This window comes from Lathyrus oleraceus, chromosome 2 (genome assembly GCF_024323335.1).
Source record: "Lathyrus oleraceus cultivar Zhongwan6 chromosome 2, CAAS_Psat_ZW6_1.0, whole genome shotgun sequence".
Classification (NCBI taxonomy): Eukaryota; Viridiplantae; Streptophyta; class Magnoliopsida; order Fabales; family Fabaceae; genus Lathyrus; species Lathyrus oleraceus.
In genome coordinates, this window is record NC_066580.1 from 80,534,168 (window position 1) to 80,547,113 (window position 12,946).

General features: G+C 36.5%; 1 long non-coding RNA gene across 1 annotated transcript; it reads left to right on the plus strand.

Moving 5' to 3' along the window:
• The first annotated feature begins 7,772 nt into the window (after positions 1-7,772).
• On the plus strand, positions 7,773-9,393 carry LOC127118226 (uncharacterized). Its single transcript, XR_007802131.1, has 5 exons — positions 7,773-8,135; positions 8,567-8,672; positions 8,774-8,852; positions 8,969-9,063; positions 9,159-9,393. It is a non-coding gene; the product is annotated as an uncharacterized LOC127118226 (long non-coding RNA).
• The last annotated feature ends 3,553 nt before the right edge of the window (positions 9,394-12,946 follow it).

Genomic DNA, 12,946 nt, shown 5'->3' on the forward strand with positions numbered 1-12,946 from the left:
AAATGTGAGAATTGTTATCCACAGCATTGACAGTCTTGTCATGGTTAGGCATAGGTGCAGTGATGACGTTAGGAGTCTCCGGAGGCTCAAATTCAATTTCTCCAGCTTCGATCATATCCTGGATTTTGTTCTTCAACGCCCAACAATCGTTTGTATCATGCCCGGGGCTATCGGAGTGATACGCACACCTGGCATTGGGATTATAACGAGAAGAAGTAGTGTTGGGTTTCATAGGAGGGTCTCTGAAGGTGATCAGATTTGCCTTTAGCATACTTTGCAGTGCTTGTGCTAAGGTCATATTGATCCTGGTAAACTGCCTTCTTGGCTTGTCTTGTTTGGGCTGGAAGTTTTGAGATGGCGGTGCTGCAATCGTAACCGCTCCAATGGTATGGTCACGATTTTTCTTGTTACGACCCTTTTGACCGTACACGGCATTTGATTCATTCCTCCCCTGATAGGACCTTTTGGTGCTTGCAGAGGTAGCCGCTTGTATCTTTCCACTTCGGATGCCACTTTCAACACGCTCACCCGTCAATATAAGTTCAGTGAAACCTGATGAAGAACTTCCTAGTAGATGGCTGTAGAATGGGCCAGTCAGTGTGCCCATGAACATGTCCACTAATTCTCGGTCAGTCATGGGGGGTTTGACTCTGCCAGCCAAATCTCTCCATTTCTGAGCATATTCTTTGAAGCTTTCTTTGGATCCCATAGTCATATTCTGCAACTGTAGCCGAGTAGGCGCTAGTTCAGAATTATACTGGTACTGTTTATAGAAAGCTGTTGCTAAATCAGTCCAGGTGCGGATCTCAGAGCTCTCGAGCTGATAATACCATTCCAACTATGTGCCAGACAGACTCTCTTGGAAGAAATGGATCCATAGCTTCCTATCAGTGGTATGCGGCTGAATCTTTCTCACATAAGCTCTCAGATGCATCTGAGGACAGGATGCACCATCGTACTTAGTGAAAGTGGGGATCTTGGATTTGCGAGGAATGGTCACATCGGAGACCAGACCCAAACTCTCGAAATCCAGACCGGGCGCCTTCTGGCCCTCCATGGCTAGCATACGTTCTTCCAGCAGCTTGTACTTATCATCTTTCGGAGAGTACTGTTCGTCTTCATAATCTTCATCTTCATCCTCAGGGTTGGTGAAATCAACATTCTCCTCCTCTGAATCATTCTCCGTCTCCTCTTCTGGACCATTCGGAATTCCAAACTTGACTCTCGCGGCCTGTCTTTTAAGCCTTCTTCCTGGGTTGATGTAACTCACAGGTTTCGGGTCTTTTTTCTTCTCGAGCAAGAGAGCCTTCAGTTCTTCCTGCCCCTTGGATAAGCTTAGCATCATTTCCTGGAATTGAGCATTCTGAGCCTGGAGATCTTTGACAGTTTGTTCGAGAGCCATTTTTCTGTTTAAGAGGAAGACCGTGAGAATATGGTCTTTTGGAATACCTGTTATGCAATGTTATGTCATGCAGTGCAATGTATGAAATGTTTTCAAGGACTTTTGGAATTTAACTTTGCGTAAACTACCAAAAAGAGGGACGTTTTTATTAATAATTTCTTTAATCAATGTTCATCAAAAAAATGAAAAATACAACAAAAGCTCAAATCTCCCAGGGACGGCTTCTTTTTGGGCGAAGATATGCATTGAGTCTTCGTTCCTCATTAAGCTGGCTGGTGAGCTCTAGTACTTTCTTCTTTTCTGCATTGAACTGAGCTTCGAAAGTATCCCTTTCCTCTCTCAACTGGGTCCAGGATCTCTTCAATTCCTCAACATCGGTAGGCATATCTGGATAAGGAATGATCTGAGAAGTACCTCCTTCAGCTTCAGGTTCGACAATCTGAGGTCCGATTGCAAGATATGGCATGACAAGTTCACGAGCTCTGGCGCGTACCCATCTGAGATAAGGTTCCATAGGAATAGAATTTTTCTGTCCTAACGTACCTCTCTTCACCATGCCCCAAGCTCGTACAAATCTTTGACGGAGACCTTGGGAGTCGTTGTCATAGTCGAACACAATGCCTTCGATGATCATTTCATGTGGACCATCTCTACGAGCATAACCAAACTGACGTAAGGCTAAAGCAGGATTATAAGTAATACCTCCTCTTATTCCTAGGAGTGGTACATTAGGGAACTCGCCACAACGGTCAATGATGGTAACATTTTCTCTGAGATTAGAACACCAACGGATGTCTGAATGGGAGAGTGCCATTATCCTTTGAGGCCATTTCAAATTCTGCTCGTTCTTCAAGACCGATTGAGGAAGGTGCGAAATAAACCACCTAGATAATAAAGGTACGCAGCACATGAGAGTCCCTTGCCTTTTCATAGTACGAGTGTGAAGGGAATGCAAAATATCTCCGAGCAAGGTAGGCACAGGGTTATGAGTGAGGAATATCTTAATAGCATTCATGTCTATGAATTGGTCTGGATTAGGGAATAACACCAAACCATAGATTAGTAATGCTAGGACATCTTCGAAAGCATGGACATTCATAACTTTTAGGAATTCTCGGGCCTTATTTATTAGAAATTTGGCAAGCAAACCCTTAACTCCCCTTCTTGTCACCCAATTAGTTTCAATGTCAGACTTTGTCAGGTGTAAAGCTGCGGCAACTTCTTCAGACTTTGGCATCTTTTCTAAACCACTGAAAGGTATTTGATCAAAGATAGGTATCCCAAGCAACTTGGAAAATTCTTCTAATGTGGGTACCAACTGATAATCTGGGAAGGTAAAGCAATGATGTTTAGGATCGAAGAACTGGAATAGAACTCTTATCATATCTTCTTTGAAACCAGTGGTAACCAAATTGAGGATAGAACCATGTTTCTTGATGAACTGAGCATGATCGGGAAGTTCTGACACTAAATCCTTGAGTTGAGGAGAGATCGTTACAAGATTGATCCGGATAGTCTTCCTGGAAGCCATAACCTGTTTAACAGAGCAAAGCTAAATTCCTAAGTCCTTGAAATGGTTAGTACAATGAGGTTATGATGTTATGATGTTATGATGTTATGATATTATGATGTTATGATGTTATGATGTCATGCATAAACAAGTCACACAATCATTCCAAGGTTTTAAGGCTTGCATGAGTTCCATAGGTAAGTACCCTCCCCACTGAAGTTTGGTTGGTTCAACCTGTCCTAGAATAGTAACCGGGTTCTAGAAGGATCTCAAATCATCGACTTTTCCTTAAGTCCACTTCAGTGCAACGCCAAGTGGTTGACCAAAGCTTCCCTAAAGTCCAATCTCAAAGAGTGTAGTATCGAGTATCAACCAACCCCAGTCGGAACCGAAGTCAGTTATCTCACTAATTTCTAATGGCTAGGATGAGTCAATTAGGGTTCTAAAGGTCTGGTTAATGCTTTGATGACACCACGCGAATGCCAAATTTTTCCTCAAGTGAACATGAGGAACATCAGGACATCCAAAGTGTCACATTAACCGTAGCCATCATTTTAACCATTCCAGTATACGCCGGATAGTCGCGATGATCTATTGCTACTTACCTAAGGTACACTAGATCCGGGTGTAGGATCTTTCACTCAAGCATTCCCTTAAAAGAAGGAAAAATTTGAAAACATAAATGATTTTTTTTTAAGGTGACCTCTCTTTGTGTCCCCAGCAGAGTCGCCAGTTCTGTCATATGGTGAACTGACTTTAATGTGTTTCTTAATCGCAATGTCGCGGTTAGCAAGAGTCGCCACCGACTTTTCTTTTATCCCATAAGGAAAGGTGGAAAAGAACAGGAAAGACCTTAATTTAGATTCTTAGGTTCGGGAGGTACATTATACAAAGGGAAGGTGTTAGCACCCTTTGTATCCATGGTTATCCATGGGCTCTTAATTGCTCAATCATTTATGTTTTTCTTGTTTGAAAAAAGTGTTTGAGAACTGTTTGGAAAATGTTTTGAAAAGGAGGATTTAACTTTGTAATGATTCTTGAATGAATGTATACAAAGTGGTTATCTCGTTTAGTTTTGAAAGTCGTTTAGAAAAATATAACTCGGCAATGATCCTAGTACGAATGTATGCCAAGTGGTGATTTTCTAGAAGGATGTTTGGAAATGTGTGAGGTGTGAAAAGTATTTTAGGTTATGAATGAGCAATTAAGGGTTATACCTGTCTGAGGTCTTTCCGGGCATTTCCTATCCTTATGAGGGTAAAACTGTCCTTACTATTGAGAAGTAAGTAGTTTCATCCTTTGGATGTGGAAGGGTCATCGTAGGGTCATCGATTGGTCATTGAAGGCAACAGTTGTGAGGATACCTTAGCATTCGAAGGGACTATTATCATTTAACCGTAGGCTACACCGAAGGGTCATCGAGGGACAAAGGCAACATTCGAGGGACTGTGATGATTTAACCGAAGGATCTTTGCTAAGTGTATCCCCACATTCGCGGGACATGACCATAATGCCGTAATCGTAGGGTAACAAAGAGAGGTCCGAGATTACTTATTTAAGGACAAAGTTTTACACTTAATTAGGTAACCGTAATCAAGTAGGTAATTAAGTCCGCATTAAAATTAATACATTAAGATCGATTAAGCCATTAGGGTGGATCTTCGCCATAAAATTAATACATTAAAATCAATTGAGTAATTCAGGGTGGATCTCCATAAGGGTATCCCACACATAATGTGGAATACCTAGCCGGCCGTTTCTTCGAGAATATGTAAGCCTTTACACAATTCAACACACGGATTAGAGCATCGAGATAAAGGATAATTGAAAGTTGCACCATAAAATAAACACAACAGTCATGAACTCAGGCCAAATGATGCAGAATTATAATAAATCATGATTAAACAAACATAAGATAGAACAACAAGGAAATGAAACAGCCACTGTCTCGTTCGCCCCTGCTTCGCCTAGCGAAGGCCTAGCGAGTACTCGCTACCGACTCGCTTAGCGATGTGCTAGCGAGCGGCTGCTGGTTTTGAATTTGATATCAGTACAATCCCAACCAATTTTATGCCTTATGGATTTCATTACTGCAATTATATGGTTAATCATTTAAGGTATGCAGGTACATACTAAAGTTCACATGCCAAACTTAAGATATTTCATCAATCTAATCATAAAGTCATATGCAAATTAAGAACATAAGACAATAATAGCAATGTAAACCTGTTAGCAACTGAGTTGTGACTTCGAATCGGCAAATCGGATTGAATTGGGCAGAGATAGACCTTGGTGCCGCCGAGTTCTTTCAGGGTTTGCTTGCTAGGGCTCTCCTTTCTCCGTTTCCGTTCTCCTGTCTCCGTTTTTCCTCCCCTTTTCGTGACTGAAGGCTTGGCCATTTATAGTGCTCTTGTTGTGACCTAATGGGCTCAGAATGAAGCCCAGAAATTCTGATATTCGCAAGCTTCGCTAGGCGAAGGAATTGCTCGCCTAGCGAGCCAGCTAGTTTGGGCTTTTTCTGGATCTGGCGCTTCGCTGGGGCGAGTGTCATAACGAGGGGTTCGCTAGGCGAAGGAATTGCTCGCCTAGCGAGCAAGTTAGTCTGGGCCATTTTCTGGATTGGGCCTGTTGTGAGCTGGACTTTTGTTCCTTTAATGTCAGGGCCTTGCAAAATAAGTTGGTGCCTGAAAAATGCCTTGTAATATTAACGGGTAAATTTTGGGGTATGACACACGCAATCCAAGAGAATATTTCTATAAATATATCATTAACTTGTGCCTTTGGGGCATATCTTAGCATTAGAATATATATATATATATATATATATATATATATATATATATTACAAATCCTCGTCCTACAAAGCAAAAATAAGGGCTTGGGGGAAACTATTATGGGTCGTTCCCAAGACCCAAAAGGTGATGGCCCAATAACGAAGTAAGAGGGATAAAATGCAAAATATGTAATCTCTTTTTCCTCTCTGAGGAGACAATTCCACACGCGTGAATCTTGCTAGCTGTCTAGATCAATCTAAGAGTTGTGATCCACGTTTTCAATTAGCACTCTTTTCTCCTATTTCTTAGGTATTCAAATTCATTCTCATTCATATATCACTTTTAACTTTCTTACTGAGTTGAGCGTTGAAGTGTTAATCTTACTGATCAACCCCTTCTCTATGAAGCTCAAGAACACCAGAGCAAACTATGTCTCCTCATTTATCGATCAACTATGATTCCACTATGGAACAGAAACAAAGACAAACTCATAATATTTAAATTAATTTTAATGTATATTATCATTGGATAATTAATAACTCATAAATATTTAAAATTAATTTTGATAAACTTATAATTATTATTTTGAATTTTACAAACAACAATCATAAATATAAAAAATAAACAAAAATAAAAACTCATAATTTAAATTTATGTAGAAACGAAGAGATTATTGTTTTACTTATTCGATAGGAAAAATAAAAAAACTGTTCAACTTCAAGAGATTAAGGTGTTTCACAATTGACAATTAATCAATTTTTAGATTAAGTAGAGTAAAGAAGACAAAGCTACCCTAATGATGCACAGTGGCCTGAGAGAGAGAGAGGACAAGTAGGTGGTGGACATTAATCGATGAGTATAGCACACTGAAAATGACATATTTCACATGATAAGTTACAAAAGTGAAACCACGTTATCCCATGTTGCAAAAATGTTGAACCAAAAACATCTCTTCTCATCATAATATATGAATCATTGTCCTTTCTATTCTTCTTTGTAGATCAATTTTTCTTCTTCTAACATTTGGATGTTTTTCTATATATCAATATCTTGGTGGCTTAGATTACCCAAAGTTTAATTTACTTATCTTTGAGAAGCTTTCTTTTTGTGAAATTTTTACCCCACTACCCATATTCCCCAACATAAATCCCAAAATAATTTATTTTCAAACAACTCAACTTTCAAACAAAAATAAGTCTCTTAAATCATATAACACTTACTCCTAAATTTAATACCGCGTGTCAATTAAATCGAAGTCTCTGTATTTTTTTTTTAATTTTATTTAGGTTTTAAGTGGATTTTCCATAAATTTCACGTTTTTTATTGATTTTCCTACATAAAATTACGTATTACTTTTGCAGGACACACTTTATTAAAAAAAATATACAAAAAACGTTAAATTTGTAAAAAAAAATCACAAAAAAAGTAATTAAACTTAACAATATACAGAGGCATCGATTCAATTGACTTACACCTTATTTCTTTAATAAACCCCATTTTTTATTTTGAAAGTTGGATAATTTGAAATATACATGAAAGAGATTTGGGTATTTTGAGATTTATGTTGGGAATATGGGTAGGGTAAAAGTTTCTTCTTTTATCCTTTGCAAACTAAACTCATTACAATTACACACCATTTACACTTATTTTCAAGAACTTATATAATATGAAGAACAATAATCAAGTCTTATCATTCTAAGTGAGATAGGCTACATATTTATTTTTGCCATAATTTTTTATCTTTGATCATTGTTTTATTCAAAGAGTTAATCTCAATATATTTTTTTAATCAATTTTTTTATAGTTTGTTCAGATCTTTCGCTTTCTCGATAATTTGACTTTTCTCCATATAATTTATCATTTTTATCACAAAGTCTATCGATCTATCTTTATCTGACTTCTTAAGAGTATTATTTAAAAATATGTGACGTTGATTCATAATAAGTTGATTTTTTATGTCACAAGTTAATATTATTCAAACTAATATTTTATTAAATTAAATGTGAATCAATTTATTACTAGAGAAACCATGAAAATTATGATCAAAACTCAAAAAAGAAAATACTTCTAACCTAACAAAATATCCATTGATTTAATGTTATATTAAAAAGATCCAATTTATACATCCATATTTTCCATAATGTTGTATAGGTTTTCTTAACTCAGACCCAAACAATCCTCCCTCTCATTTCTCTCTTCCAATCGACCATCTCTCTTCTCTTTCACTCAAAGCTCACCTCACAACCCCCCCGCTTCCGCACCACCGCCGTCGCACCTTCACTTTCATCCATCCCGCCACCGTCCACAGACACAACCACCCACCACCATAACACATCCACGTATTTTTTTTTCTCTCTCAATCTGTTTCTACCACTTCCACATAAGAGACACGAGCTTCATGCATCTTCTTCAAGTTTTATAGTTCTTTCTTCATATTGTTGTTTCTAAGGTCAGAGTTTAATTTTCTTTCTTAGAGTTTTGTAATCTTTGGATTTTTGATTTAGGGTTTTTCACTTCATACTATATTTTTTATAAGTTTATGTTAGACTTTGTTTATCCTCGGAAAATTTGCTTTTACATTCTTGAACTGGTAAATTAAACACATGAGATCAAACACTTAGAGAAACACATGATAAAATAGATTTTGTGTTTATGCTCAGAAAATTATCCTCTAGCATGTATAGAAAATCTGAGTTCTAATAGCTGAATGTCCAACTCAGATTTCACAATTAGAATACTTATAATGAATGCATTAACTATATTTTAATAACTAGCTAAATAGATTATAGTAAAGTTAGTTTAATACAAAGTGGAACATAAGAATACAGTACTTTATGAAATCAAATGCTAGGTATATAAAAAATGCATTAACTATATTAGCTTGACAATGGAGGGTAGATATTTTATTGGTATCTTACTCCTTCATAGCCTGGCTTCACTTTTGGTGAAATGTGACTCATCATCTAGCCAAGATAAAAATCTAAAGGTAAGTTGTTATTAACCCTTATCAAATTCCCATGTTCATGTTTTTGGTTGGAATAAGTGTTTTTTTTTATGATAAACCTATATGTCAAATTAAAAATGCAGACTTATATTGTCTACACCGGAGATATCTTAGGAAATGAAACTTATTCACTTCTCCGTTACAAAGATTTGATACATCAAGGTAAACAATAGATTAGTCACAAACAATAGATCTCTATAGTATAAACTTTTGATGACTTTCAAAAAAGAATAACTTGACTACTTCAACTTTTCCTTTCTTTTTCTCTACAATTTTAGAAACTCAGCACCCAAATCTATATTATGCTACTATTGGAAGAGTTTTAGTGGTTTTGCGGTGAAGCTAACGCAAAAGGAAGCCGATAGAATGGCTGGTATGCTTAGAAGCTATTTTTTTTTCTATTGAAAACTTACTCATTTTTCCTTTAAATATTTATAAATTTGTTAACCATGAATTATTGTGATGTAGATCTTAAAGGGGTTGTGTCTGTTTTTCCAGATAAAGCTTACAAACTCGATCCACCACCACTCCTTCCACCAGATGATAGAATTTCACTGGCTTGGACAGTACAAAATTTAAGTTACTTATTCACTGTAATTCTAAACATACTACTTTATATTATTATTGAATAAATCGCGTACTTTTGTTAAAATGAAAATCAAATTCTACACTTTAATTAATAACAGAAGATATATCGCAGTAATTATACATGTTATTCGACTTCCCCATCAAAGTTGTACACTTTAGCGCGAGACGAGATGTATATGTGCTTAGTTGCATTCATTTATAGTTTGATTTTTCGGTGGATTATAAGTAAGGTCAAAATGTTGTGATTTAGAATCACTGGGGACTTGTTACTTCAAGATAGATTATTTATTTTGATGTAACAAGATGATGGGTGGCAATGAAGGGTAGTGAACATAATTGAAATGTTTTGGTTTGTATGTGTTGCTTTTGGACTAGCTTTCATTTCATGTCTCTATCTTGTTTATGGCTCTGAAGCATTGATGTTTCCTTAAATTTAAAAGGCTTTGCATTTGTGCTGCATCACTATCTATCCCTCTAACAACTGTTGATCTTATTCATTTATAAAACAATGATCAAATTTCGTAATACGTGTGAAAAGTCAAAATTAACTGCTATATTTTAATTTTGAACATGATTATGATTATACATGGAAGAAGGGATGATGAATATGGATTGAGAGAATCAAGCTTTGCTTGATTCATATATGATATTTCTCATTTATTCAATTGGTTATGACTTGTGCATATATATACAAGAGTGAAGTACACTAACTACCTTAGCATGCACCATAACTAACCTATCCCACACCTTCACCAATGCCCCTACAAGATTGGATCTAAAGAACTTAATTAATTCTCATAAGCCTGACTTCCGCTTATTAACAACACCTTGGATGAAAGTGGAAAATCTATTGGAAGATCATTGAAAAAAGATGTCTGCAATGCCATTTTCAATTTTTCAATTTGGTGGACTATGCCTAATTACAATGACAACATCACTATATACCCTTGACCAGTTTCTCTTCTCATATGAATTGAAAGAGCTTCTAGGAAATTCATTTGGAGTGGTGATGTAAACAATAGGAAAATGGTGATGTTAGCATGGAAAATAATTTGTGCCCTTTATGACAACGGAGGTCTTAGATTAAGAAATCTCATATCTCTAAATGAAGAAACCAATTTCACTTGGCTGGGATATGCATGAAAGTGATGAGCCCTGGGAAAATATTCTAAAAATATATAACTACTAGGTGCTTTTGCACCATCATGCATCACATCTTCTCATCTATTTGGCAAGGAATCAAAGGTGAGCTTCACCTTCTTAACACTCATTTCAGTTGGATTATGGTCGATGGGAATTGAATTAAATTTTGGTTGGATAAATGGTGCAGTCGAGTACACCACTACATCTGGAAACTAGTTTGGAGTTTCTTGATTCTCAAGGCATCAACCCTTACAGAAAAGTTTTGGATTTCATTTTTTATGGTCATTTGAACTTACCTCTCAATAGGACTAAGATCTTTCTTTTTCTTCCAAATAGGATTTCTGAGGCTTACTTGAATAACATTGGAGATGATGACGAGTAGAGTTGACCCCATACCACTTCAGATAGGGGTGTTCAAAACCAACTCAACCCAATAGAAAACCGCAAACCAAACCAAACCAAACTGAAACCGCAAAAAACCGCATTTGGTTCGGATTCGTTTGAGTCATTTTTTAATAAAACCGCACGGTTTGGTTTGGTTTGCGGTTTGTATTTTGCAAACCGAACTAAACCAAACCAAACCGCATTATGTTACAACCCAAAGTTCACTTATCCCACATCCAACCCAAACCTCAAATCTAGTATGCCTTAACCTTACAATTACAAACGATTTTCTCTTAATCACATTTAGGGTTTCAATTTTAACCTTCTTAAATCTCTCATAGTAGTATCACATATTCTTCTCATCTTCTTTTCCACGTAGGTCTCGCCTATTCTACTCTAATAAGTCCTCTATTATGTTCTTTCTTTTTTATCTTTTATGTTACTATTTTCTCTTCCAATTACGTTTTTATTGCACTTTTCTTCTCAATCTCGCATCTCTTATGTTCTTTTTTTCATCTTCTCTAATCTCTCATCTCATATGTTTTTTTTTATGTTTTATTATAATGTTTTTGATATTATTTTATGCTACTATTTATATTTATCTTTTATTCCACTTTTGTCTAATCTGGTTTTTTGTATATTGAATGAAACGTTTTTGTCTAAATATGATGAATTTTGATGTTATTTAGTAATATATGAATGACTAAGCATTATGTCGTTATTTATAGGAGTATATATGGCTCAATAAAAATATTATAAAAAAACGAACCAACCGAACCAACCCAAACCGCATTGATTTGGTTTGGTTTGGTTTGGTTTTATTTCTAAAAGTCAATTGAACCAAACTGAACCGCATGCTTTTTTCTCTTGCGGTTCAGGTGATTTTTATCACAAAAACCGTCCAAACCGCACCGCGAACACCCCTAACTTCAGACGTCCTGAGCCTGAAAGATGCCTTTATCTTCAAAAGAGTTCCTTCTACTAGACTCTCATGGGAAAAATTCATATGGAACAAGGACATTCCCCCTTCCAAATCAATAATAGTCTAGAAATTGATGCTTAGGATGGTCTCCACTAATGAGCGGCTTATGGTGCTAGCAATGCAACTAGATTAAAAAACATCTCTTCTTCTTTCATTAACTGAAGCCTTTAGCCATGAAAATGAAAATCCGGGTTCTGGTGGTCTCTTCAGAGACAGTTATGGAGATCTAATCCTTGTGTTCTCTGAAAATGTAGTGCGCCCCTCATTTTTTCATGCTGAATTCGGAGTTGTCATTAGAGAAATTCAAATTGCCTCTGTTAGATGCAATAAGAATTCAATAGAAAACAACTAACAATACTGAAATGACTTGTTTATTCCTTGTGAAATGCTGTAAAATAAATAGGGAACAAAATGAACGTGTAGTAACAAACTACAATCTACTTCTAACTAGAAATAAGGAAACAAATTTGACTAAATCAATTCAACAAACTATCCTAAAAACTAGGATTCTTATTTGACTAAAGACTTATTATTGCCTCCCTTAAACTAGACTGCATTTGCAGCTAGTTAACATGTGGTAGTTCACACACTCCAACCCTCCTTCTTAGCTCCCGAAATAGCTCCAATTTGATCGGTTTGGTGAAAATGTCGGTTATCTTCTTCCTTGTACCACAAGATTGAAGCTGCACAACTCCATCATTCACTAGCTCTCGTAAGAAATGGTAGCGCACATCAATGTGCTTGCTTCTGTCGTGCATCACCGGATTCCTCGCCCCTTTAATTGTTGAGCTATTGTCACAAAAGATGACAGTACTCTCACTGCCCATGTAGTCAATCTTCTTTAGCACCCGTTGCATCCATATTGCTTGACAACTACTTCCTACAGCTGCAATGAATTCATCTTCGGTTGTGCTTAGTGTTACGATCGGTTGCTTTCGAGAAGACCAAGTCACAGCTGCTCCACTTAGCATAAAAACATAGCCTGAGGTGCTTCTTCTATCTTCCACTGATCCGGCATAATCGCTGTCAGTAAAACCAATCAACTCATTACTTCCTCCCCTTTTGTTACGTTTTTCACAAATTCCAACACTACGGTAGAAAACCCCTTTTATCATGATTGATAAAAGGATACTATCGCGGATTATCAACCGTTGTGAGA